The 27,454-nt window shown below is 41.4% G+C and overlaps 1 protein-coding gene across 3 annotated transcripts in view; it reads left to right on the plus strand.

Annotated features, from left to right (window-relative positions):
• Positions 1-27,454, plus strand: part of dlgap1b (discs, large (Drosophila) homolog-associated protein 1b) — a 120,477-nt gene that overhangs the window by 18,487 nt on the left and 74,536 nt on the right. For all 3 annotated transcript variants that reach the window (XM_049565088.1, XM_049565086.1, XM_049565087.1), the window contains exon 2: positions 20,643-20,727. The gene's annotated coding sequence lies outside the window, so the exon portion shown is untranslated. The remainder of the gene's footprint in view (positions 1-20,642; positions 20,728-27,454) is intronic.

Raw genomic sequence — 27,454 nt, forward strand, 5'->3', positions numbered from 1 at the left:
GCCGTGTCTCTAAAGCCAATCTGCATGTGTGTAGTGTGATGACGCCTGATGCTGAAGGTTTGTATCGTTCAAAAGACTTTTTTTTTTTGTATATGATGACGCTTTGGAAAATACACAAATGCACATACAGTGAACAGAGCAATAGATACGACACTGACAAAATACAAGCATGCATGCACTTGCTCATAAACACACACACTTGATGATGTCATTTGTATAATCTGATGGAATCTGGGCCAGCGTTGACGAGGAGGCAGCCGGCGGGATGAGCAGTCACTGTCATAATGATTTGGTGTGTAGGAGGGGAGGTATGGGGGAAAAGAGGAGTGTGTTCCCGTGTAGTGGGGGGAGGGGTGTGTGTGTCACCTAGCAGATGCAATTCTCTTTCTCATTTGCTTTATATGAAGGTTGCAACAAAACAAAATGTACCGAAGCGTGAGTCATTATACCTTGTTGTAATTTATGCAGTCACTTAAATTAAAACAAAGTGGTTCTGCTCCATGTGCGCCATTAAGCCATTAGTCATTTATGTTTGGCTGATCAAAACAGGTACAAAAAAAAGGAAAATATGTCAAAGAAAAGATAAGAAAAGGAAAGATTATTCTTATTTCAGAGGATATTTCAAAGCACTGCTCATGTGCAGCAGAGTTTGGTAAACACTGTAATCAACTTGTCCCGTTTACACCCAGCTGTGATAAACGGCAGATTTCCTTCAGGCCCAAACTCACTCGTTCATTCATTCAGTAATTTTGACTGCACTCGCCCTTTAAACGCTGGCATTACTTTCGGAATCTCTCCTATCTCCAAATGCCAGATAATTTTAAGGCATCATCACTACACAGTTTGCTGAAAAACATGTTGCATTTGGTCGCCAGCCACGCAATAAATTCTTGGAACAAGTCCCGCGAAAATTACACCAGGCATTTAGACATCTAATTAAGCCTCTGCTCATTGCCAAACATTAATTCTGATAGTTTTATACTCATGATAGACAAAAATTTAATCAAGTAGTAGAATATTTACACAGATAATGAAGACGCTGAGGTCTTTAAACGATTATCGCAGGTCTGTTGTTTCTGGCTAATCATTGCACTAATCAAAAAATTAACCACGGCTAACGTTTTTTGCAATGACCTGTGAAAACTGCCTGCAGCTGTACCACTGGAGTAATGGGATAGCTAACAATCAATGGGTGTACATTGATTATACGCAAACAAACTAGACCATGCCATAGTGATGCGTCAACATCCTCTGATTTCCCCTCAAGCAAGTGTCAATAAAAATGATTAACTGACTGCTGAGTATGAGTATAGGGAAGAGGGTGGACGTGTTTGGGCTAGAAAAGTGTTGTATCCAGGTGTCTCTCAGGGTAACATATGTAATACTGATGTCTTGAAGCTCCGAGGTGACGTTTCTCACAAAGGTAGATCAGTTCCAAGACTTTTATTTGGCAAGGTTGCCTCAAATACTGTAATTGGTAAACTCTGTGCACCCATCTTCCACTGCATTTTACAGCCACTCACTGAACAAACAGTTCAGTCCTGTATTTTACTGAACTGCCGAAGGTTTCATTTTGTGTTTCAGTACATTTATAACGTTCCTGTATACGCATGAGTGTGTATAAGCCGGTGATCATAGTAATCCTGTACACATATGCTTGCCTGGCTGTGTGTTAATGTGTATTTATGGTGCAGGATGCATGTGAGTGGGCGTACAGGCATGTTTTGTGTCTGATTTAGATTGATGTGCCATTACGCGAGGCAGCCGTAGTGGGCGGGGTGACTCCATGCTGTCAGTCTGGTGCTGCTGGCCGCCAGCCTCGTGGCACCAGGTTCTCCTCAGGTGATGACACTTACTGTAGATCCTGGCCGATGATGTAACCACTGCGCTGGCTGCCAACTTAAACCTCCACTTGACTTCTCTTGACTCTCTTAACTCTCTCAGCGCCGCTGGCACAGATGGGCATGTGCAGAGGGGCTAGTGTGGAGAGGACATTGAGTCATCAAAATTTAAGTGCAGTCAAAAACATCAACGGTATGTTGGGATATTATAGGAAGTCTTTGAATATCAGTAGTGGGCTTTTGTGCATGCTGGAGCTGCAACCAACGGCTGTTTTTGATTAATCTGTAGGTGATTACCTTGATTAGATGGTTAATTGTTTGGTCTATATGACATCGGAAAATGATTAAAAATGCTCATCACAATTTCCTAGAGCCCAGGGTGATGTCAGTATCTTGTTTAGTCCTTCCAGCAGTCCACAACCCTAAAACATTCAATTTAAAATCAGGTCAGAGCTGCAAATTTGAACATTTTAGAAGTTAACAGAGAAATGTTTTAATATTCTACTTAAAATGACTTAAACAATGGTTCAGTTGTCAAAATAAATAAAAATGTTTTTTCTAACGACTAATACATTGATCGATTTATCATTGCAGCACTACAAACAACGCATACGCAAGGTTTTGAATTCAACTGGGAGGTCCTTGTCATCTTGTTCTCCTTATCTCTCTACCAAAGGCAAAATGTCAAAAAAAAAAAAAAAATCTTTTCAAAAGTTGCATCAGTGGTTTCTGAGACATTGCGTTAGATAAAAGGTTTGAACTCAGAGTTCCAAATTCAGATGTTAGACTCCAAGTTCATAAGGTCAGATTGTGCAAAAATTCCCCTATCACCCCTGCAAACATCAGACATCACACTAGAGACAAAGATATTAACCTCGCCCTCTGTGGACACAATTACAGTTATATTGCGTGCCGATGTGTGTGTTTGTGCACACACAGTAAGTTTATGCGCGCACGCACCAGGTTGTGTAGTATTCAGCCTAAGCCTTATTTTGTTCAGCATGTGTAATCCCCTTAAATTCCCCACTGATAGCCTGACTACCTTCTCTTCAGATTAGCTGAGGTAGAGATCAAGGAGTGCTCCTCTCACCAGTATGTGGGACGACACAGAGGGGAAAAATACGCTGCCGTGGATTTGGTCCGTTCATGTGATCAGCACAAAATCTGCGCTGCAAATAAAATACATATGGTGTGTGATGTTAATCCTTTTTTGTACAGTCACGTGATCCTATATACATTTGTATTCGCCAACACGCTTGTGCTTGTCATTCTAAACTGTATAGGCTTCTGTTTTGCATGCATGCAAGCACTCACATATAATAACCACACAATATAATACATTTGATTTATTGTCTCATGGAGGTATAATCTTCCTACCAAAGAAGTATGTGAATGCCACATAGACCTCATAAACAGGAAACAATCTTTTTAAGAGACCCAAGCACCATTCTTTCTAATGAGTCATGCATATTTTTCAATAGATCCTCTTCTTATGTACGTGTAATCTTATGCTGCGTCGAACATATAACCAACAGGCTCTGGTGAACAATTACGCACTAAGTGACAAGTTAATGGGAGATAGCATGTAATGTGTACACACTGATCTGATGACTTCATGTGTTTCTCGTGGGACTGCTTCAGAGAGCTTGGAAGTGTCAGCCAGATGGAGGGGTGACTGTTCAGTCTGCAGGTTCGTCTTTCAGTCTCTGTACCCAAATTAATGTTTATATAGTTTCTTTCATGTTTGTGTGGATAACATCTTTTATTTATCTGGTTAAATTGTCAGATGCAACAAATGTTCAGGAGCTGTCAATACTGTGATAGCTTCTGTGAATTTCAAAAAGGTGGAGGGTGTGAGGAGGGTTAGGCTAATGAGACTCTGCAAGAGTGGAACATCAGAATTACACAAGCACATCCCATGTCTTCTGAAGTCTCTGTAGAATTATCAAAACCCTGCAGTATGTGGAGTAAATGTAGAATCTGGTGCAGAGGGGCAATAAAAGCAAACCCTGCAAACTGACTAGCAGTTGGAAAACAACAGGATAAAAGAAACCTATTACAGGGGATCAATTTGGTTTTTCCTTGATTTGTATGCAGTGTGTTTGATGAAGAGACAGCTGCTGTGTGTCTGTGAGGACTTCAGCTGTTTCAGTTCAATTGATAATTAAAAATAATATCCAAACTAATTCACTAAGCACACTATTATGGTAATAGTCTTACATTTTGGAAACTATTCCTGTAAAGAAACAAACGCACAAACAATGAACAATATTACTCTCATGAACAGATAGCTTAGCATCCTGTTGTCCAGTATAAAGGATCTTTGTATTGACTCTATGTGTATTTAAACTGGTACAGTACATTTACAGCTGGGATGGAGAGCGTCCAGTGGTGCATTGGAGCAGAATAACATTAAGGTTCAAATGAGCTGACTGAAATGCAAGAAGTGAATTACAGGAGTACTATGAAGGCAGAGCATGAACATGGTGCCTGAGGCTAAATGAGCTACTGTACAAGGACATGTGCAGAGTAGTACAAAATTATGCAAACAATGTTGCATAATAATGACAGTTTATGACAGTCAGAGAGCAGAACCTAATGAGTTATTAATCTGCTTACTTGACAGCGGTTCGCTGGGCACATTTAAACCTTTGTATGCCTCCGCGTCAGCGATAGCCTTTGCCGGAGGCATTATGTGTCAGGTTGTGCATTTGTCTGTTCATCCATTTGTCCATCTCTCTGTCTGTGTGTCGAGCCATCAGTCTGTCTGTCCATCGTAGTCTTGAGACACAATATCTCAGAAACACGTTGAGGGAATTTCCTCAAATTTGGCACAAACGTCCATTTGGACTCAACAATGAACTGATTAGATTTTGTTAGTCAGAGGTCAAGGTCACTGTGACTTCAAAAATCATGTTTATGTCCATTTGCAATATTATATTTGGTGGTGTTCTCAGGCCTCTCTGCTTCTCCTAGGCCTACGCAGAAAGTCTCTTCTACGCGCCTATGTAGAAAGCCTAAGGCAAAAAGAACACACCTCTCCGCCCTTCTGTATGCCAACATGGAAAGCCTCAGGCAGAGAGAGCACTCTTCTCTGCCCTTCCATGCACCTACATGGAAAGCCTAAGGCAGGGAGAGCAGCAGCAAAGAGCCCAGGGAACAGAACAGAGCAGCATCAATGACAAACAGAAATGACATTGATAAGTCAGACACAGCATGAAAAGGAGGAGCTAAGAGCATATCTAAGAGGTTAAAATGATTAAGTGATGAAATTTTATATCCAAAAGGTCAGAAGTCACCTTCATTGTGGCAACACACTCTTCTGGCAATTATTCAATGTCATATCTCAGGAACAGAAGGGGAGACATTTGGTCAGATACTGAATTGGTGTCACAAATCTTTGGTGTTCACCTTGATACTGTGCTGATTGTTGAGATCTTCTGTGCTGCCTGGTTTTAGAATTCAGTGCTTCTTAACAGCAACATCCACATTTAAAGCATTGTCAACTGTCATGGCGACACATGAGTCTGGACAGACATTGATGTAAAACTAACTGCAACTTGACTTGAGTGCAAAGGCATACATCTGCAAGGCCGTTATTCTAGTTTTCTACCTGGCAGGACTGATTGTCACGTCCGAAAATCTGCTATCAAATCACTGTTCTCCCCATTTGTGTTTATGTATGAGACTATCACCAGCGACACACCTCCCCACCTCACCTCACTCACTATTCAGAACACTTTGCCTCCCTAATGTCTTTATAAGTCACATCATCACTACATCCTGATTAATCTCATATTATCATACACAGGAGTGTTTAAACGCAGCCTCAAACCACATTTCATAGCTGACTTCACTTTGCATTATAAGAGACAAAGATGCTGCATGAGCTACTGAATGTTGCACTTGATTATTATTGTCTTCATGAGAAGATTAAACCAGTCCATAAATGTAATGGATTTCGCAGTTACTGGAATATAATCAGTCGACTGGATCAAGTAGGCCTGCATGTATGTGGAATACAAGTCTTATAAGTGGTCAAATTAAAGGGTAACTTTGGTATTTTTTCACCTGAACCCCTTTTCCCATGTTTTTGAGTCTGAGTGACTGATGGGAATGACAGCCTTTGATACTGGTCCAGTATTGAGCAAGAGGGCAGCAGGTGGCAGCTGTGAATCAGGCTGCGATGTAACCACTTGGGGCATATGCACCCTCGATGTATGTCCACAAACAGTTCTAGAGCCACTGACAGACTGACGATTGTTAAGTGTCTGACATTATGTAAGGATCCCTACAGAGACAGACCTTTTTGTTAAAGAGTAAGATCCTTTTTGTTTAACTAGAAACACCCCAAAATTGCTATCACCAACCCACCAGACTACATTTAAGTAAACCGTGATTTTATCCTAAAACACATGTCATTCAGAGTCAACAGCAGCAAAATAAAACTTAACAAAAACCGAGGCATCTTGGTTTGTCTTTCCACTGTTCCACCAATCGCCAAATCAAGTTTGGTTGAAATAAAACCTGATTTCATCCAGTTATGTGTGAAACACGCTTGCTGTACACGCACTCTCCCCCCACAGCTTCTTTGATGTCTGACCTCCCTTTTGCTCCTCTCCTGATATTTTGTTATCTCAGTTGGTTTGTTGGACCATTGCTGTAAAAGGTCATCGATAAACAAAACCAATGCCTGAAATAATAACGCCAATAGTGACTTTCCTGCTTGCTCAAAAAGAACGAACTGTATCTGTGTGTGGAGATACTGTAGGAGCCAGCTCTGTGTGTTTTATAATGCTGATGTATTTATGATAACACCATAAACACTGAATGCTTGTGTCACTTTTATAGCACTATTTTGTTCTTATAGCAGTGGATCTGAGCTGTAAAGGTTAATCCTGTGTAATGAGGGAGAGACAGTCTCAATGAGAAACAATAAGACTGTAGCACCAGCGCCTGTCTGCTTTATTAGACTGTATTCAGCCAGCCAGTGACAGGAAAGCACCCTCAGAGAAATGTGATTACATGCTACCGAGTACTTGAGCCAAACAAATTGTAGGTATACTGTAAGTGCTTTGGCTCAGGTAGTTCTCCACCTTCCGGTCTCATGACACTCAGAGACAAAGCAGTGCTCACTTGCATGTTGTATTCCCCGTGCTCGAAAAACACTCGTCATTATCCTCTTTCATTTGTCTTGTGTTATTTCAATTTTGTAAAAGATTATAGACAGTCTGGCTCTCTAAAAATCTGGACTACATCTCTCCTGTGAATTTCACACAATCCTCATTTTGTCTCCAGCATGTTCTCTTTTTTTTTCCTTTTTACCTAATCTGTTTGTTCCTTTGTTGGTCCTCTGAGCTGTGCGATGCATCTGTCTCTCAGCTGTAACTCGTCCAAGTGGCGGTCTAGATGCTCATTCAGTCCCACTTTGCTTGCTGTAAATGACACGAGGGCTGTTCTCTCCCTCTCCCTCTGCCCTCCTTCGCTCTATGTGAGGGTTTAACGGTGTGTGTTATGATAGGTTCTGCTTGCTGCCCTGCACTGTAGATAGACCTTAGCACACTTACTGGTTCGGTAATGGCATATCTGCTTCCTTAAGATTGGTAGATTTGACGTATGAGTCCTGCCTGTCTTATTCCTGCCTCTGTCGGCCACACATTTATTCTTTACATACAAAACCCTGTTAATTTATTCAGAAACCACCGAAACCTTGAGTTACATAATCTCAAAAACATTTCAAGTCAAGAAAATATCAGTGAATTGTGCCTCCCAAGAGAATGCTGCCGTTACGCAAGCAGTTTTATTAATTCAAAGGATTTAGTGTTTTCCAAATAACCACTCTGTCTCAATTTAAGTTTGAAGTTTAAAGGAAAAAATACAGCATAGAGCACTTTGACACAGTTAAATAAGCAGCTTCTGGCGGTGAGGCACATTTTGTTGTTTGATGGAGTGTTGCAGTTGCTCCTGTGGATAAACCAGCCTGGCAAAAGTTCCAACAATTAATGTTCACTTTGCTCTTCGTGGACTGGCAAGGCCACAGAAGACACACATCATGTACAATGGATGATTGACAGTTTTGTCCTTCACTCGGACAGCGACATGAATCAGTCCCACGTCTGACTGATGAACGCACTGGTCTTTGACTGTGATTTCTAAACTGGAGGAACATGGGAATGTATCCACCAGGATCATTGTGTGCTGATCATGGGACATACAGATGTAAAGCCATGCTTCATGTCACACTGTCATCATGGTGAGTGAAGAACATGTATTCAATGAAATGTCTGATGAACACTGATGATTCCAGGAAGGGACGGTTGTTAAATTTTGATGCTTATAAGCTGGCTGCCTGTAGAACTTAGGGAAAAAAAACACTGTCGGGGTGGTTTATTGGTTTAGTATTATTTGTAGGGCTGTCCCCAACTAAGAATTTCCTAGTCGACCAATAGTCGACATTCAGGGCCATTAGTCGACTACTCGCCCACATGTTTACAACATTATTTTAACTATTAAATTATGTATTTTGGGTGACTGAGACAGAATAGTCTCAGTAACATTGTTAACACTGTGCTACATTACAGAGAAATACAAACCGTACTAATGAACCTTCATTAATATAGGCCTATATTTTAGGGTGACCATATTTTGATTTCCAAAAAAGAGGACACTCGGCCGGCCACGACATAGCCTACTTAAATGATACTCGCAGTTTACTCAAAGATGCCTTATAATTTTAATATATTTAAAGTTAATATGTATGGATAGAAAATTCAGTTATATTACAAAATAATATCTCTCAAAGACAGAAATTCAGATAGGCCCCTATAGGGGATACATACACACACTAGAGTGTGGCTACCCGATCCGAGCCCAGCAGGTCCTGACAGGCCGGGTTCGGTCAAAAATGTATAAATTGTATTCGGGCTCGGGTCAGATTCGGTCAGCTTTCAGTGAAAATGTAGTGTAAAAATAAATAAAATCCTATTGTCTGTCCTGTTTATTGCTTGGGCACTGTTATTTACGTGACAACACCTGAGCATAACACACACAGACACACATTGGCTGTTTGTTTCTCCCTCTCCCCACTGGAAGCCTCGGACCTCCCGCCGCCCGCCTTGATTAAATGCTGAAAATTAAATAAAAGAGGGAGAGAGGTGTCTCCTATTTTATCTTATTTTGTTATATTTCTCCCTCTCCTCTCGCTGGAAGCCTCAGACCTCCCGCCGCCTGCTCCGGTCTCAAACACGGAGGTCTCCCTCTCCGGGGAGCACCCATGGCGCACGCCCGGCCTGTTAAATAGCCTGTAACCATAACAACTGTGTGACACAAACTCAGTGCTTTAGTAATTAAATAATGTCGGGCTCGGTTCAGTTTCGGACATAACAAAACAGAATTACTGTTGGGTTCCGAAAGGAAAACTGGACATTATCAACAATTTATAAACACGCCCCAGACACCCCGGACAGGACGTGAAAAGTGGACATGTCCGGGCAAAAGAGGACTTCAGCCTACTATATTTTATCTACAAGTGCACGTCACACACTGAGCGAGCCGCCTGTTAATGACGCTGTTGGCAAAGCAGTAATGATTGTGCTAAGTGGCTAATGGGCATGTAGCTACTTCCATGTTTCAGATGACACGTCATGTTCGTAGTTGACCAATGAAGATGAGTTTACATATCACCTTGGGTTTGTCCTTCACCTTCTCAACATGATCCCACACTTTGGATTTCCTGCCCGACATGTTATTAACTAGCCTGTGGAATAAAATAAAAAATGAATGTGACTCCTGTCTGACTGCTGAGCGTGGCCACTTCCTGTGTCTGTCCTTTCAAATTAAATTCCCACATGGTCCAGTCATATGGGTTTTGATTTATTTTGACAAGGCACAGCTCCTAATGGAGTTTTACATTTTGTTTTGTTTTTGTTTGTTTGTTGTTTTTTTTTTCTCTGCAACTAAGCGACCAATAAAATCTTCCCGACTAATGACCTTTCTGGTCGACAAACGTTTAGTCGCCTGTTGGGGGGCAGCCCTAATTATTTGTAATTTATGTTGCTACTCTGGTTTCTGGGCTCTTTTTCTAAATAGTGGTGACTTGTAAGCCTGTTTGGGCTGGGTAGTTATTGATGCATGACACACACAAAACAAATCATTCAAATAAAATTACTTGTTTTAATAGTCGTTAACATCAGAGAGGTGTTGAGTCACAATTACTTGTTGTAAACTAGTGTTGGAATTTCTAACTTTGATACAGTACCTTGAAAAATATTGATTTTTGATACCATTTTGATACAGAGAGGAAAACTTGATATGGAAGGTATTAAATTGAAAGTTTTAGTAAAAGATAAAAATAACAACAATATTACATGATGTCAGCGACATTGCTTTTTTGGTTAGAGAACAGCAGAATGACATTAGTGAACATTAACAATAAAAGAGAGTGAGAAAGTGCAGCTGGTGCTGGTATTTCCATACCGTGGACAATGAGTATTGAAACCATTTTAAATATTCAGAATCAATATGTATTGATAAATTGATCTGTTTGACAACACTGCTGCAAACTTTCATTGATTATGTGTATTCTATATCTTTTGTTGCTGCCAACAAACCCCATTAAAAGACCAAAACCAACATTTAATTAGTTGGTCTCTTGATACTTTGTGACTTTCTCAGCTTGTTATGGTACTAAACTCTAAGCGCATTTGTTCCCACAGAAGGAAGATATGAATGTTTAAAAAACTGATCTGAGCGCAATATTTATTTTCATCTTTAAAAAAAGACTCATTTATTTACTTAAACAGCTGGACACTGTAGTTTTGAGCAAACATTGATCAAACCACAGTAAAACATGCATTTGTTTTGGGTCTGTTTCCATCTGTGGATTTGCTGTGCTGGTGAGTATTTCCAGCAGCAGGAGGGTATAGAAGGGATCGACTTTAGATAAACTACAGTGCCCATGTTTACTGTAATGAGGGAAGATGCCAGCCAGCACAACACTGTGGCTCACTGATGTGTTTTTAATACCGCTTACTTAATCTTAGTAAATAAAATAATGAAGGTTTATGGCAGAGAGGAATATCTGGCCACACACACAACACTTGTTAGTACAGGATCAATTTTTTGTTGATTCTCGAATTTTCATGGGATTTGTTAACAGTAAGAACAATATTGAATATCACCAGCCTTATCCATTAAATCTCCTAATGTAAGCTAAGTGTGACAAATGAGTCTGGCTATAGATGAGCCTTACTGCTTTTATGAAGTGTAAAATAAGTCTCAGGGATGGCAGATTTCAGGTTTTGCTTCCTCTCCTGCTTGTAACCAACTATTACTGCCTCGTGATATCTAACCCCTCATCTCACAGTGCCAGCAGCAGCTACCTAAGAGATACTCAAAGAGAAAGAGTTCATATTTTGTAAAATTGTCCTATCACACACTTGTCATCTCTTTCTCACCTCCTCCTCCTCCGTTGTCTGTCGGGGAAAAACATCCCCCTGAGCTTTGTGCTTGTGTCTACATCAGGAATATAACGCTCACTGTTTATTTAGTGGTGTGCATGTGGCAGGGGAGCAGAGAACATGTTTGTGCATATGCAATGCATATTTCTGAAAGGGGCAGTCAAAGTTACAGATTTTTCCTCTTACATGTAGTGCGATTTATCAGTCTGGATTGTTTCTGTGTGAGTTGCCCAGTGTTTGAGATATCAGCTGTAGAGATGTTTGACTTGACTCAGAAGAAAATATGTGTTATTAAATTTTTGGGTTGAAATGTTTCTTAAATTTGCAGTATTAATTATTATAATGAGTAAAATGAGAAAGGAATAAAAAAAAAGGAGATTATCATTGAGAGATTAAAAAAAAATGACAAAAAGAACCTAATGGGTGCGAAGATAAAGCTTCATCAGCACCGGCGCCATCTCACTCATCATCAGCCCTCCCGTTTCCTCTTCCCAGCTGGATCCCATCTATCATCTCTTCAAAGTACTGTAAAGCATTGAGCTATGGGGCCGATACATTGAAACACTTTATGTCTGACCCACGATCAATGTACTCTTGAATGCCAAGAGCTGTGTCTGTTAAAAGAAAAAAAAAATCTCTCATAACTGCATTCTCTCATTCGTCTGGCTGCTGTCCAGGACTTTCAATCAATCCTTTCACAGCGAGAACTCCACAAGAGATTGAATTAGGTCCTGGGCGTTGAACCACGGTTTCTTAATTGGCACAGGATTAGTTCACATTGATTTGGCCTGATTGGAGTCCCAAGCTTGTGTTTTCACTTAATCACTGAGCACACCCTTCTCTTGAACTACTATTTGCATGCACCCTTCCCCTCTGAGCGCACGTCAGTCATTCACAGCCCGTGGAAACCTTGTGAATTTGCATGAAATCACTGGCCTTGCCTGTCACCGCTGCACCATCGCTGCTTTTGCTGCTGCAGCAGCATACATACTACGCTGTGTTAATCAGATTTCTTGGTGTTATTATTACAACAGTGTCTTGGTACAGTATAGCAAAAGGCTGATGCTCTGCCAGGTCTAGAAAATTGCCCTCCGGTTACAGAAAATGTTCTGATAGATCGCTGCTGTTATTCTGAGTGAGCAGTGGAGAGCGATGGAGTGAGAGAAGGGGAGCCAGGAAAGATAGAGAGAGATTGTCTCCGGGGGAAATAAAGTGAGGACAGGAAAGAACACAGATTATGCATGAGAGAGAACAAAAAAGTGGAAGAGAGCAAAAAAGATCACAAATAAGGTTGTGAGAGCCATATGCTTGGAGAGCGAGCAGCAGAGAGAAGATAAGGGAGAGAGATGTGAATGGAGAGGGAGACATAGGAGTGGAGGTGGACCAGAGCTGTGACAAGGCTGTCTATTAACAGTGCATCCTGTGCTCCCGCCTCTCAAAGCTCAGACCTTGAAGGCAAGTGTCCCCATAGACCTCAATTTATGGGACTGTATTGTATTTTCTGTGAGATTATGGAAACGTTTCGGTGCCTCGATGTTTATATAATACCTTAACTTGAATTCTCACATTATGATGCAGCCCATTATCTCTGTGTTGATATTATATGTGTTTGTAAGAGTGTGCGCTTACACATGCATATAAGGTGTGTCATGGGTGTCATCGACATGATTGAATTTGATTATAGGCTGTCTGACTACAGATGTGCCTTTCTAGGTGGGTAATCTCACATTTCCAGACCCGTCTCTCACAGGAGAGAGGTCTAACTGAGCACACTGTCAGTTTAGATAAAGAAAACAATCTGGGCTGTTTAAATTTCTTAATCCAATCAGGATTGTCATGGGGAAGCCGTAAGAGCACAAAGCTGACAGGAGCTCATGGGGTGAAATATTACCAAGGGAGATATTTCATGGAACTAATTACCTGCCTTATGTTCAATTCAATGTTTGGTTCAAAGTCAAACTTTTGTCTTCTTCTAAGAAATCAGCATGTATATCCTCTGTTTGTTTTGACTTGTGTGCTTGGAGAATGCAAATTTAAGTTTTCCATTATCATCACGTAGCTTGTTAGTAAGCTAGGTCAACTGTATGTCATAGTCGGTTAACACTGAAAATGGCAACAGAGACCCCGAGGGTGAGTGAAAGGAAGCAGAATGCAATAGTCAGCCAGTAGGAGGTCTTATCTAATCCGTCAGCATCTATTGAGTCAGACTGTAAGATAAGAAACCGTATAGAGTGATTCCTCTGATTCCTAATATGATTCTATAGAGATCATATTGGTGCTCATTTCACTTTCAGACTTCACACAGTCGGACATAATGCCCCATATGTCTCCTTTACTCTTCCACTATATTCACACCACAGGCTTTCATGCTCGGTGCCAAATTTGCAGCTCATATCTGATTGTTTTGGCTGCTGTTCATATGTGTTCTGGGATATAACCCATATCCTTTTCTAATATAGGCTGACAACGATGTCAGAGAGACAAATGCGCATAGAGAGACAGTGACAGAAGGTATCACATCTCTTTTTGTACCTTCAGTATGCTTCTCGTGCTCTCTGCGAAGGTTAGCCGATTTGCTAACACTGAACCGGGTCCAATATGGGGCTTAGTTCTATCAGCATCAGCAAAAATCCTATACACTATATTTTACCTCTATTATTGTCGTGCAGACTGTTTCCTAGAGATGACAATTTATTGGTAGTGATCGATTGCAAGGGGGAGGGTGTGGAGGTGGTTGGAAACCCCGACATCCGCCACTGGATTTGACAGCATAGGTCAAGTCAAGTGTATTGACAGTATATAGCCTAAAATCACAAGTTTGTTTTAGAGGGGTTTCCAACTTGTTTAACATACAGCAATCTTTATCCGTAGACCCCCGGGTCAGATAAGGATTGTCTCTGAAAAATAGTCTGACTCACAGGATGTAGACTGTGGATAGAAGCCTATCATCAGCCACCTATTTCAGACGGTCATACACTTCCTGTGTGTTACTGTTTTTCGAAATTCCCCAAAACTAGTCTTGCATAGCCGGACTTATCTCCACATTTTTGCTTCAGCAACCTATGTTTTGTAATGTTTACTTTTATAGGGATTCAGCCATTTTCCACCAAAACAAGTTCTCTCCCAACACTATTTTGTAAAGGCACCAAGATGATTGCTGTTGGTTAAAAGAAATACAAACAAGCCAGGGCATTTTTTCCCTTATTCTGAGATTATGATGGGTTCTGCCAGACCAATGAATGTCATGATAATCTTGACCAAATTCCTTGATATCAATGATATTGTAGGGTTGAGTGTTGGTGCTTTACACAATGAGATTTCCGATAAATAATCATCAGTGATGTGGATTGTTGATTAAGTGGGTAACGCAAATAACAGAACAGCCAGAACAGTCGATAAGTTAAAAAATGACATCACTTTACTGTAATGCAGCCTTTGAATCCAAGAAAGGACAACCGTTTTGATATCACGATATCCAACAAATTTAAGACGCTATCTAATCTCATATCATGATATATCAATAAATTTCCCAGCTCTTGTTTTAAGAAATACAAACAATCAAGAGTGTCTTTCAGAGAGACCTTTTCCAGCGCTGGCAGACTGTGAGATAGGCCTGGCTATGCGAAAATACCAAAAATATTCACCTTAACAGGGAAAAAAACCCCTGCTTAACAGCATTGCGTTGACATACTTTAGATCATGAAAGTATTTATTTAAATAATAGATTGGCATGTTTTAGATCAGAACGTAAAGGAATCAGTGCCACTCTCTGCACAAAATCACTGATCTGACATGTCTCATGACTAAACTGCAGTCAGATCTTCTTGTAGCGATTATCTACACACGCACGCACATACACACACTAACACCTGCTTTTTAATAAATGACTACCTGTCATCAGTGTGTGGTTCTCACATTACGGCACTGTGAATTCATTAAGTGTGCCCTTTGGAAGTCTAAGCAGCCAGGTGGGGTGCTGTCAACCCCGCCTGCCTCCGAATCACGCCGCGCATTTCAATTGCAAATACTGTACACGTCTCAGTGCCCTTGTAAAAACCCCCAAAACACGCACACAACTACACATTCACAGGCACACACACAAGCGCGCATACACACACAATCCACGTTCTACTTCTTTCTTTTAAGTAGTGCAAAAAGTTTATCCTCCCTCTGTGTAGTGTTGAAACACTTTTTTTCTGTCTAACCCGAAGGCCTGGAGATAGACTTTCATACGCTCTGCCTTTTTCTTGAAACTCTCTCTGGGTAGCTCTCGGCCACTTTCATCCTTCTTAGCAGTTTCTTCAAGTGTTTTTGTGCAGCAGGAAGAAAAAAAGCGCAAGACAGATTGTATCCTGGTTAGTTTAATCACCCATGATTTATTCAAAATCTGGAATTATTTTAATCACACAGAGATTTGGGTGTATTTTGAACAGGATTAGTGTATGTTTTTCTGCTGATAAATGAGATTCTACAAGTTCACGTCTGACTCCGTGTCTGCATATTCCTTCGTACATTATGTATTACACCGGCCTGGGCCCTTCGGTTTTCGAGAGATGCTTCAGTGTGTTTGTAGCTGACTGGGTCTGCAGACAGTGATGGGATAAGGCCTAATAGAAAAAGTTGGGTCAGAGCGGGTCACAGCTTGGATTTACGGTTGCCTGAGCAATGTCAGTCCAAAGTGACCTGAGACGGTCTCACTGAGTCATCACCAGTTTAGGCGTAAGTGTGTGTATGTAGCGGGGAGAGGGGAGGGGTTAGAGGCTCTTGTGGACTGGCAGAGCTAAATCTAAATCCTCCTCTTTTCCGTCAATAATTCTCTGCTTTTTCACAGCCCCTCTAATCCTCTTTTCTGACGTGACTCACCTCTATTTATCACCAGAGTGCCCGCATGCCTCAAACAATCAGGCAAAAGTGTGCTAACAGCCCGTTTGAGTGTGTGTGTGTGTGCGCGTGCGTGAGTGTGACTTTCAATCTGCACTGATCTTGATCCTAAACCCGATAAAGGTCCTCGGCCTTGCCTCTGTGTCCATGTATGTGTGTGTGTGTGCTGTCTGCTGGCAGATAAGGAATTGCACGACAACTTCTGAGTCGATGTTATGATGAGCTCTTGTTCCACAAATTCCATCTTCGACCAAAATAAGCATCAGATCCACAGCTGACTGGTGTGAAGTCATGCTGCTGTGAAAATGTAATAAAGCACAGTGATAATCACTGCTTAACTTTGAATAATGGCTCTGTATAATGGATCCGTGCTACACCAGTGTCGAGATTATGCATCATGCTGGCCAGGCAGGAAGCCCGCTGGTGCTGCTGCTGACTCAGTGCAAGCATAGCTGGGACTTGGGGGGTTAATGCAGCAGGGGCACAGGCTGATCCACAGCCCATCCTCATCTGCCAAAACTTCAAAGGATGCCCTGACAGAGTCTAAATCGCCATCTCCTCCAGTCCAGGCTCTGCAGAACACTTCCCCTCCCCCTCAGTGCACAGGTCAAACTCGGCCTCATCTTTTATGTATCGCTTACCCCATTGATTGCGCTCTAAGAGATTCATGAATACAGAAGGACCTATTTCCGTATCACACTCCAGCATATGGAGGTTTTTTTTTTTTTTTACAAGAGAGGAAATATTTCTCTCATTTGTACAGCTCTCATTTTATTTCCCTCTCATTCTTTTCTCCGTGTTTCTGTTTCCGCTCCCCTGTCGTTTTTCATCCCTGTCTCATACCTATCTCTCACTGCATATCGCCCTCACGACTTCCACTTATTTTGCATGGAAGGTCACAGTCATTTCCCTTTTTTGACAGACCTCCTTTTTTTCCTTTTTTGTTGGTATTTATTGTTCACTCATGAATTATTCAGATTGCAGATAGTGAGTACAGAGAATTTGAGAGCTGCAGTCGACTTACAGGAAGCTTCCTGGAGATGGATACTTCGAAACAACTTCTCCAAGTCAAATCTGGACACACACACACACACACACACACACACGCACACACACACACACTGTTACACCATAATGAGGACCCTCCCTAATCTGTGATTGGATAGATTTAAGAAATTACAATAAAGGTTTAATCTTTTTTTCTTTTGTGTGCGTGTGCTTGATTTGAAAGTAGAAGGAGCTAGGAGCTGGTGTGCTTTGCCTATGCGATGAGCAGTGAATGCTGTATTAGCATGCCAACGGCGTGTCTGATGTATTCATTTATGTTCATCCCTTGGTTGTTTACTCATTCATGAATACATGTGTTGATCCATTTTTTAACAGGCCAGCCCTCCCCACCACCTCCCTGTTTCTGTACCTGTGTTTAAGTGATGTGCGTGTTACGCACCCCAGCAGAGTGTGAAATTGAAATTCGAACCCTGCAGAAGTGACATGAGTGACACGAGATGTGAAATCTCATTTTTTACTGATTTTTCACTTGAAACTACAGAGTGGTTTATTTAATAGTTTTGCCACTCTTGATAATATTTATGTTGCAGCACTCTCACATGTTTATAATGCTATTAATACCTATAACAGTGATGCTGTGTGGTATGTAATTAAAATGAGCCTAAAATGGCCCCAGGCTTACACAGTTCTATCTTCAGTCTGAGTGATGGTGAGGTTTTGTGCTGCAAAATGTTCACATCCTTTATAGTGAAACCTCATGCAGTGAAGCTCTCCATTATTCTTCACAATAACATGCATCTGAGAGGCACTCTAAATATAAAATATCAATAGCACATTTTTAAATGGGGTTTTCTAGGTCAGGTGAATTGCAGAAAGAACCTTCTATTACTGAGAACTCATTTAGCACCAGATCTCAGACTTTGCCTTAGATCACTGAAACATTCAATAATTCAGCTGTGAGGAAGCTGAATTCATTTCAGAGTCCTGCATATTGAAAGTGTGGCCTTAGCTGTCATCTCTGAAGTAGTCACAGTAACTATGAGTTATTTATACAAACATTGCTTGTTGCTAACAAACCTTAGCATGCGCGGTATACTTCCCCATCAGCAAGCAAGCTGACTACCATGATAGCTAATAGAGAATGCGAAGAAGTGCCATGTCATTGTTCCAACAGCGCAAAATTCCAAAGCCAAGTTAGTTCAAATTGTAACCCACTGGACCAAAAGCTCATTTCTCCAACAGCCCGTTACCACAAAAACAAATGCCCATTGTTCCAAAGTCCCATGTCTTTGAAAATACATACTCTCTACATTTACAGTAGTTTCAGTTTCCCAGCTGCATTTGAGCCACTAATCCCGACCCATCCCTGCTTTCCCAGCAGCTGCTGTACCACCAAACTTGGGTGCTTTAACCCAAAACCTGATCCTTTCGTAACCATAACCAAGTGTTTTTTGTGCCTAAACCTAACCACAGCATTGTTGACAAATGTAAAGTTTCAAGTGGTGCAGGGAGTGTGAATTTTCAGAGAAACGGACCTTCAGAGCATTGGGTGTTTGTTCTTGGGATAAAGGGCTGTCGCAGAAATGATCTTTCGGTCCTATGGGACATTTTTGACCTAATGGGGCTTCAGAATTTTTGGCCATCAAAACAATGGGTAGTCCCTTGTGAAGGTAAATCCCACCATATGGGACAGAGGCACCGACTTGTGAGAAATGCGCTGTTACCTCTGCTTGCTGCTGTTATAGCTCTTGTGGCTGTTTTGTTTGGTTTAATTCTCTAATGGGGCCAAAAAGAGGAATGCCACCTTACTTTTGCTCCCACAGCAGATCTCCACCCAGCCACAGCAAGACTGTTAATGAGCTTCTAGGAATTTGCAACTTGGAAAAACTCAAAGTACATGTCCTCAGTCCAAAAATTAGTTTACATCGGGGTCCATAATCCAGTGTTAGATTGCCAAGTCATATGGATCTGTGTTGCTTACTATGATTTGTTTGTCCACATACTCGTGCTTGGCATTGTGATTCAGTATCTTTTGGTAGCGTCCCTTTTCTTTCTCTTTTCCCTTCTTCATCAGATTTGACTGATTTTTTTTTAACCAAACAAACAGGTAACCACAGAAGCAGGTAACAGAGCGCTAGTGCCTCCATCCCAAAATTGAATACAGGGTGAAGTCAACTTCACATTCCCTGTAGTGCAAATGAGTTCAAACAAGATACTGTCTCTTGATTTAGTTGCCATTTTTTTTTTTTTTTTTTTTTTTTACAAAAATGACAGAACTGTATGTTTTTAAGACAATAAATGATAGATTATATGGACGGTTTTGTGTCATGTTAAGTTCTGCACTAACTTTGCATGAACTTTACATCACCAGACTTTGGTTTTATTGGTATTCCTGCAGCCTTGTCATGTGGAGAGGAACTGAAGCCCCCCTGCAGTATCAATGCCCCCCCTCTGACCTGTGTCTGTGTGTGCATTTGTGTGTGTGTGTGTGTGTGTGTGTGTGTGTGTGTGCAGCCTGTCCAAACCAAGTTCCACCTGGCGCGCGTCGGACAGACCACCATCTGTTCCGTGCCCCCTCATTGAACTACCTGCCACCTCCTCTTCATCACCTTCATGGGATATCAGGAAATGGATGCTTTCTAGAGAACTCGTTCGCAAATCGTGAGTTTAGTCTCAGAAGCGCAATAATGAATCTGGTTTGATACAAGGGATAATTATATAAGATGTCTCAGAGCTGGATGTTTCTTACATAAGCCTTTTCCATGTGAGAAAAAAATCCTCAGCAATGTGACAGGCCACTGCCGTGTTTTAAGAAACGGGAGCAGAGTGCTGGTGATCTGCTTTATTGTAAAGCAGATGAGTCATTGCCCTGAGACAAAGACTGGTTTCACCCTCCCTCAAAACACCTCAAGGACTTAACACGCTAGATTTAAAGACGCTCAAATAGGCTTAAAATGAATTTCCTCCCCTTATCTTTTCTTTTTGCTCGCTGGCAATAAATTCTACATACGTTCCCTCCCTTCTTTGGTGCCGTTTCCCTGAGATGTTGCTTCCCCAAAAGACAGGGTTTAGGATCAAAACCAATGTGCTTGTGCTGTGATTTTACAGCCAGAGAAAACTAGGCTTAGCTGATTATGTACATGTCTTTTAATCCACTCTCTCTGGTCAATGAAGATCAAAGTTTTCAATTTTCTTCTGGGGTTTACTTAAAAGCAGGAAGGGTTTGTATATCTTTTTTCTTTCTCCCAAAGAAGAATTGTGCGGTCCACCATCCCCCAGCATTTCTCCAGTAATTGCAACACTGAAGTGAGTCTGGAAAAAGCACAGGGAGCAACAGCACAGCATGAGCACATGGCACATGGACCAGCACATTAGCCACCAGGACACCGCAGGAGTGTTTTGATATGTTGTGACAAATTCTCAACCGTGGACTCTGTCCTTTATTCCCTTCAAGGTGGAGAAATGTGCACGCACGGAGGACGAGGAGCCTGGAATTAAGCACAGGAGAGAAAAGATGCCAAAGATGAGACAATAAGAAGGTGAGTTGCACTTCTCTGCGTGCTTGTTTTCCACTGGATCATTATACGGCCTACTGTGCTGCTATAAGTAGCTTTGGATGCAACTTTTATGGATACACAGGTCAGCGAGTGCCTTTCACTGAAGCAAAGCAGTACACAAAGAAAAACCTTGACACATACCGATTATTAACTCTGTCTGGGTTGCTGTCACTTTCACACCTGCACACTCACAATTTACCTTTGACCCTTTGAATGCAGCCGTCTGTGCGCCAGCTATAACCTTTTAGTGCACCATTAGTGGAAACACATCTGTCAAGGTTGACAGCCTACCATCGATGGCAGCAGAAACGAGACAGGAAGAGACACAAACGCTGAGCAGAAAACGACAGAGGGGTGAATGGCAGGAAAAGGGGGGATGACAGGAAGATGTAGAGATGAGACGAACAGACGAAATGAAGAGGAGGCTTCACAGAAGCTGTTTGGATTAAATGTTTTTTCCTGTTTGTATAATAATAACTGGTGACAGAGCAGATGGCGGTGGTGAGATAAACAGTTTAAAAAGTGTGCAAAAGTGCTTAATAGCGAGTAAAAGTGCTGAACATGTTTACTGTGCCAGGCATAAGTCAAAGCACTCTAGCAATGTTGTGCAGACGGCAAACAGGAGGCAGGGCAAAGGATTTAGAGTTATTTTTGTCACAGGACACAAATAAAAACATTATTACTAACACTATAATCTGACATTAGAGTCATCGTTTTACTACTGTCACTTGCTGATGGATGCTGTATGAAACACTAGTGATCGATTCTGTTCATGAATGTTACGTTTTTACAAAAAGAACAAAGACACTTTATTCCTGGATACCTGGATTAGCATATAAAGTAATCAGGTGAGTTTTATTTTTCATATGTAAGAGCCTGTGAGGATTCAGGAAATATCTTCAACAGCTGTTAAACAGCATTCTGAGTTTTTCAAAAATCGCTGGGTATTTATTTCCAGAGAATCTGATTTGTGATTGCAGTGTAATGTTAACACATGAGAGGCACAGACTGGTGCTAAGGGCTGATCATACTGTTAGCTAAGTTTTTGCTGCAATAGGAAGAGTTTCAATTAAGATGGCACCCAGTGCTTTAACTTTCAACACCGTATTTGCTTTGTGATTGGAAACTCTTACACTTCTCATAAATACAATATGCTATTCTCAGTAATGCAAACATTTTTTAATTATGTTTTAAAGGAACAGTGTGTAAGATATACGGGGAATTAGTGGCATCTAGCGGTAAGGATTGTGTATTGCAACCAGCTGAAACTTCTATAGGTCAGAATTCCTTCAGTGTTCATTGTTCAGGAGGTTTTTACCATGAGGTCTCTCCCTTTCCAAAACAATCAGACCTGGTGATTTAAACCAGAAAAACACTGAATAAAGCAGTTTCATATTGCAAAGCGGTGTTTCTATGATGATGTTTGGCATATCAGAGATGCTAGCCCACCACCTGCTAATATGTGCTCACCTTTTTTCCCTGATGATTTAAGATCCAGATGTTCAGGAGGTTTCCACCAGTAGTGGAATTTTCCGCAGAGGTCTCTCTGACCAGGGGTCTCATTTATAAAACAATGCATAGGATCCATACTAAAAACGTACGGACAGACAAAAGCTAAAAATGACGTGCCACAAAAAATGTTCCATAGTTTCTACAGGCAGGCTTCCGCCTCACCATCTGCATTGCTAATATCCCATCTCATGCATGGGTCAAAGTTTCTCCCATCAAGTCTGTTTTTAAAAGATCATAAAGGCCTCTTTCAGGCATCCTTTTGTGCGTACACAGTGTCTATAAATGAGACCCCTGGTGATTAAAATTGAATAAAAGACTTAAAAAATTAGTGTTTTTCTGGCCCTCTCGCTGCAGAGGGGCTGCTAACAACAGCGGCCGAGGAGAAAATGACCCTATCTAGAGTCTATGTTTGGCTTGCCATTCTCGGTTACTGTAGAAACCTGCCGATGCTACATGATGATTCCACGTAGACAAAGACCTGGTCCATATGTAGATATGAATGGCTCATTATAAGGCCACAAAAACACAGTTATTTTCAGGTGATTAAACCCTAAAGAAGAAGACACAAGAAGAATTCATACACACTGGACCTTTAATTGATTACGTAATTACAAAATGATCCACAACATACAGTATGTTAAAGCTGTAATCTTGTGGTCACTTGTCAGGTTTACATTTTAGATTTTGGCATTCTGAGTTAGTCTCAGAAAGTCAGCTTACTAACAATGGACTGGTAAGTGTAAGGACTTATTCTGAGCTATAATACAGTGTACTGGGTTGTTATACTTGCAGGAAGTAATTCATAAAACATCTTTTTTTGGAATTTTACATTTTTCGAGAGTAAAAATGTGCTCCTAATAATTACAGCACGTGCAGCTGAATAAGAATGGAAACAGTGCATCGTCATTACCATGAGTAGTTAATATATAATCACGCATGGGATCCTATCTCTCGCTCAGCTCTTGCAGACGAGCCAACCCTGAACCCTAAGGCCTGCAGCTGCTGCCAAAAAGCTGGATTTACAGCGAGCATGGCTTACCATTTGAAAACGTATCATTGCACTGGCCCGGGTCATCATCGAAGGCTATTTGAAAAGAAGTAATGTGGTTTACCAACAGACTCCAAGCCAGTGTGTTGTGTATCGCAGGGAGGCTCAAAGAGGGAGGGAAGGATTCAGCAGGCAGTGGGATAAACAGCTTGATAGCCGAGGCCATATCACAGAGTTCCTGCTGTGCAGTCACACTCTTCAATTTAACCTTTTTTTTTTTTTTTCAAATACAGATATCTTGATGTTATCCTGTGCAAACATCATTTTGGGTTTTCCAACATGAAGCGGTTTTCTGTGGAGTGTGTTTATGGAGATTAGGCAGCGAATGAGTGTGTAATTAGGGACGATCAGATGAGGTAAATCTTGGCCAGTGGGAAGCAAGCCACAGCGCTGATGCTGGCAATCACAGCAGAACAGAACAGTCACCTGGGGTTGAGTGGGGAAAAGATTGAAGAGGAATGATCAAAGGGGTTGTAGGTGAGGGTTGAGAGGGAAGACAGGAGAGTGTTTTGGGGATGCAACAGAGAGCAGAGAAAGGAAAGGCGATTGGAACGCCACCCAAAACCTGAACTGGACAACCAGCTGGACATTTCGACATGTGAGAGCTTCTCCTTATACTGCTCTCTTTGATACTCACAAATTAACAATAAATTGCCTGCACAGAGCTAATCTACTGTAGTCAGCGTGCAAGAAACACATTTGTTCAGCTAGGGAGCTTCCAGGCAAGGTGTTGTGATTCATTTCTTCCACTGCGGGCTACCAAAGAAGGGGTTTATCAGGAATACACATTGGCGTAAATAGGTTGCACTAGAAGATAATAGTTCCAAGTCTGACAGTGTTATGTGATCCTAAAGCACTTAGCATGCCAAAGCACTTTTGGGAAATCAAGAACAACGTTTATTAATCCATCCAAGCTTTCAGCGACTCTATAAATGCTTCAGTGTTCAGAATGTTTTCATGATTAAGGTATTAATGAGACCTTAATATATTTTAATATAGAGCACAAGGAAACGCTCAGCTAGAACTTCCTTATCTTTGAGCCTCCCCAGTTCATTAATTCATAATAACACATTTGCAAACTAAATTTAAACGATTTTCCCCCTACCTTTCAAAGAGTAATTTAAGATCATATCTCTTTGTTGCAGAAATGAGGGTCCTTAACCGCGGTTCACATCTGAAGTGTTGCCCGCGATAACATCACATTAAATACCATGAACTTTTTGAATATTAGATGTGTGTCACCGCAGTGTACCGCGAAGATGGGAGCTGTTATCTGTGTGTACCTGAGCAAATTATGAAATGGGAAGCTAATTTAACTTGCTCAATGAGCGACACATTTCACAGTTCATTTGCTCGTTCATGAAACACTCAACAGCAAATCACTTTACGCCCTCGACGCTTTGTTTCTAATTCCAACACTTCACAGCGCCGGGGCAGGTAAGGCATTTATATAATGTGCTTTTTACCACACAGTTAAAAACTGCGACTCAGTGATCATATTAACATGAATAAGTTACTGCGAGTTCAAGTATCCTTGACAATGCAAGATATTCAACCTTGCACCTGAGACAAACCCATTTAGTTTCTCCCGTCTCAGCTGAATAGATGAGCGTTCACAATTAACATATCACTTATTGGTGTTTAAAACACTTACAAATATGACTAACATTAACTTTCTCTTGACCTGTGTCCTCTTTATTCTTTATAGAGAAAACCTGCCTATAATATCTCTGTCAGTAAAACCCTGTGTAGCGTGGCTTTTAATTTTCTGTCTCCACGCACTCTCAGTGTTTAAGCTTCAAAGAAGAGAACAGAACGTTCTGAACACTGTTGAATGAATATTGAACAAATAGTGGAATTGCCCTGAAAATCCACTCTTGTTTCCAGCTTGAGGAGGTTTTAATATACAGACATATTGATTTAATGGACCTCGGATGAACAAATAGCATGTAAAATCTTAAACTGAGAGTTATATTGCTTTTAGGATATTGGCTCGTATAATTCTGGCCGGCCGGAGCGAATCATAAACAAAGTAGAGTTAATTAGAGGCAGACATGAACATGTATCTCAAAAACAACACTATGCTGCACTGGCTTTGTGGTGCATAACTGGATTTCTCATCTCGTGTCCCCTTCTTGTTGTCTCTCTCTTTTTTTCCTCTTCTCTTCCTTGTTATTTATTATGAATGCTCTGCCCTGAATGACATGTTGACCACAGCTACTCGCTCTGGGAACTGGAAACAGCCGCTGAATTTCTGCTGAAGGGAAACAGTCTCAGTGTTCTGAGTTTAGCAACAGGGCCCCAGTCTTGAGTCTTTGATGGACGTCGGCTAAACCTGGGATGACAGGAGACATAATTGAGTCCATTTTGATGGCATAAGCCTCGCTGATTCCATTTAGTTGGGAATTTTCATGCCCTCTCTCCGTGTCGCCAAGTTTTGATGCGAGGTCAGCTGGGAGCTAGCTGCTAACCGTCAGCTCACAGCGCTCACCTGGCTTGACACCTGCTCTCTGCGCAGGCAGCATGTTCGGCTGAGGCTCAGATCTCCACAGCGCGCAGGGAGAGAGCTGGAATTATGCCTCCTAGCCGCTGTGTGAATGTGTGTGTTTGCATTGTGTGTGTGTGTGTGTGTGTGTGTGTGTATGCAAGGCGTTGCATCTGTATCTGTGATTACTTTCCTTGTGTATGTGTGTGTCGCATTGGATATGCATCCACCAGCACTCATGCGAGAAGACAGTGGGTTAGACTCCCTTCCCCCCGACCCTCTTGCTCAGTTGGATCTCACTCCCAGATCTGTCAGGCGTCTGTTGATGCATCCTCAATGTGACATGCCACCCACAGTGAAGGAGAGGCACAAATCACTCAGCTTTTTCTCATTGGTTTACCAGAGAGCCTCGCCTAACCAGTCTGTGACCTCTGCTCTTACAAGTTAAGCAGATAGCCTCACGTTGGTCTCGAAGATGGAGTCGAGGTAGTCTCATCATAGAGCTTCAGATGGTCGTCAGCCCGTTATGTAAAACGTTCCCCCAAAAGAAACAGACAGCTAAATCTGCTTTATTTATTTATTTTTGCTGTTTTGTTGACTTTTTTTCTGCAAGCTTAATTATTTTCTGAGCTAGAGGGAGTTATTTCATTGCAGAATTATATGCAAATCACAAATTATTGTTTGGTATTAGGCTTGGCTGGCACTTTGCTAATACAATATTTAATCTTTATTTAGCATATTTGTTTAATAAACGTGGAGTAAATGGCTCAGCAAAGAACAGTAGTAGGTATTTAGACTGCATCGGCTAAAAGCATATCAACACATTAGCTGCGTGCTCTTAAGGTCAGCTCTGTTTCCTGACATGTAATTAACTGTAGAATCAGTTGTTTGAAATCACCTGACACTCTGGATGCCTGTGGCATGGCTTGACACTAATGCTGCATGGCAGTGGCAAGTGACTGTACTCTGCATACTGTACAACGCGCACAACCACACTGCTTGCTCCAGCAGGGCATGTGGCTCCTTATGTTTTTTCATAAAACAACATGAATGCTTAGCAAGGCACGTGCAATGATGCATCACATTTTTAGTGAGTAGGCAGAGGATTAAAAAACACACAGCGAGGCAGCTGAATACACACACAGTTTGTTTTGTGAAGTTTAATTGTCCATGTTCAGCTTGTTTCTGCTGCTCACAAGCAACTGCATGAGTGGAAATAGCAGCTGTAATGAAGACGCAGCAGCAGTCTTATTATCAGCTACAAGTGTACGAACACAAGAGAAATGACACGAGGAGAAGCCTTACGCTGATATTTGCAGCATTATAAACTTTTTCACATGTGGGTCATGGCCTCGGCTGATGAATGAGGCAGCAGTGTGTTATGTAGAACATGCACAGAGATGCTCACACACATACAGCCCGACTCTCCAGGGTTCAATTTAGTTATTACCGTCACAGCACTGTGCCGCTACCACGTAGCCCAGGATTAGGCGCCCCAGATTTCACAGCTCTTAAGAGAGAATATAAACATGACGGTTATTATGCTGTGTGAGCATTGATGGAAATGTGCATATCCAAACATATGAAGATGCTTTTTACCTGATAATGTGATAGTTTGTATGTTGGCAGGCTCAGAATAGCATCACTTTGAGAGGAATTGTGGT

Source organism: Epinephelus fuscoguttatus, linkage group LG21 (genome assembly GCF_011397635.1).
Source record: "Epinephelus fuscoguttatus linkage group LG21, E.fuscoguttatus.final_Chr_v1".
NCBI classification, from domain to species: Eukaryota; Metazoa; Chordata; class Actinopteri; order Perciformes; family Serranidae; genus Epinephelus; species Epinephelus fuscoguttatus.